This window comes from Augochlora pura, unplaced genomic scaffold (assembly GCF_028453695.1).
Source record: "Augochlora pura isolate Apur16 unplaced genomic scaffold, APUR_v2.2.1 APUR_unplaced_4119, whole genome shotgun sequence".
Taxonomy (NCBI): domain Eukaryota; kingdom Metazoa; phylum Arthropoda; class Insecta; order Hymenoptera; family Halictidae; genus Augochlora; species Augochlora pura.
In genome coordinates, this window is record NW_027584446.1 from 1 (window position 1) to 2,033 (window position 2,033).

The 2,033-nt window shown below is 46.7% G+C and overlaps 1 long non-coding RNA gene across 1 annotated transcript; it reads right to left on the minus strand.

The window, feature by feature from the left end:
* On the minus strand, positions 1 to 1,843 carry LOC144477827 (uncharacterized). The gene is made up of 3 exons (XR_013495272.1): positions 494 to 1,843; positions 117 to 234; positions 1 to 42 (listed from the first exon to the last, which is right to left on the minus strand). It is a non-coding gene; the product is annotated as an uncharacterized LOC144477827 (long non-coding RNA).
* Positions 1,844 to 2,033: the final 190 nt, after the last annotated feature.

Genomic DNA, 2,033 nt, shown 5'->3' on the forward strand with positions numbered 1-2,033 from the left:
TGCGTATTATGTAGTTTATGAATCGAACAATTCGCACTGCACCTATGTTTCATGGTACGAAAAATTACGCATGTAGTGTTACAAATTACCGTAAAACGACATTACACCACGCATACCTCTATGTCCAGGAAAACCGTTGATCACCTCGCACTAGATCTGGGAAGACTGACAAGAGTGTGGAAGAGGAACGCGAGCTTCGATTCCTGCGATATCAGTATCTCGTGTGTACAGTACCTGTAAAAATAATTGTCTCACGTTTTTTAACTCTTTTATCTATGTCTAAAATTGCCGGATCGAAATGCAAACTGTAAGCGATCTCTGAGATGGTCGCCGGACCGCCTGCGTACTGTTTATGTCTCGAAGATAAGAGGTCTCTGTTTGGGAGATGAGATCGTTCGTCGAGGGGAGGAGGCCCTTTTTCGAGAGAAAGAGTCAGTCGAATAAAAGAGTCAATCGCTTCTTTGCCAAAGAAGCAGCCCACCTAATTTCTCACCTTGTGTCTTCTACAAAACCATTTCTGGCACTGGCCTACTGTCAACACATCTTCTTCATACAGATCGGTTAATTTCTTTCTGGCTTGAATAGCTTTTTTACCTTTTCTATAGTAAAAAAGTTAAATATCACGAAAATTTTGCTTATTGCTCTCCATATTTAAAAGGGCACCAAACAAAAATTACTGCGTAGAAACAATTGGACTTTTTCGCACACAAGCCTTTGCTATATTGTAACCGGGCTGGCTACATATTGTCTCCAGGCGAGCGGAACGCCGACGAGGTGTGTGCGTGCGCGCTGGTGTAGCGGACAACGCGTGATCTCCCTTCTCCAGCGCCGAAGATGCGTGCGCATCGATCCCCACTCGATTGCGATCGAAGGAGGTCGATGGGAGAACAGATTTCGGCACTCTGCGTTTGGAAGCGATAGAAGCCGAGTTGAGAGATCTTTAGCCGTCCGAGGAACGTTGTACATAATTAGCGGGTCAAACCGACCTATCCGTTTCCTAGCTGCAAGCGCCCCAAAACCGGGGAGTCGTGAACGTAAAACCGCGTCACGGCACAGTACACGCGTTGATCATCGAAGAATTCTCTCGACCATGTAGTTGTCAATACATTAATCCATCGAACCATCCGAGAGGCCGACGCTCAATAGAAGCCGGCAGCTGTTCTTGGGAAGGTCTAACTGAACTGGCTCGGGGCGGTGTCGAATAGGTGCCCGAACTGGCTGAAGCCGTTTTGACTTTCTCACGAGTATAGATCGCTGGTGTATCAAGTGCAATCCTTGAGGAAACTTGCTTCATTCAGTGGTGCGCGGAAAACACGACCGGATAACGCCTTCCCTCGATTCGTAAACGACGGGCCCTTCCGAGCCATCGTGAAGGATCGGGCGGATTATTGGTGGCCTATGCTGAGTCTATCGTTTGTCTAACGAACGTCGACTCCGTGTAGGCAATCCTCAGTCGTCGCGTCGCGTCGCGTCACCAGAAAGCCAGGTTATCAGGCTACCATCTTCGTTCTTTAAAATAGCGTTGTTGCTTACAGATGCGGAGAGGTGTGCTCTGCACGCACCGCGTCCGTTCGCCTTCATTTCAGTGTAAAAGTTGTACGCCCCACAAGCATAAATGCGACCTATCGCGCAAACACCGCGCCGTATCGAAGAACCGACTTCACCGTAAATTTGTAAACACCGTTCTTCCGCGTACGACTCGTATTTCGCCGAGAAGTCAGCATTCAAGCCTCGAAAACAATCTCTGAATGTCGTATCCGACAGAGCATTGTTGCAGTAAGTCTCAACAAGAACTCTGTGTGCTTCGGATGCAGACTTCATCTGTAGTATATGAGACACTTCGTAATATGAAAATCAATATTAATATTGAGAAAGAGGGATTCCAGATCTCTAGTGTCCGCTCCAACAAAAACGGAGATGTAGTCTTGTCTGTCTCTACAGAAAGCGTCCCGCACTAATGCTGGACGTAATTACCGGGTCGGTAAAACTATTTATTATTTAACTACGTATAAAAATAGAAACTTACATTTAAC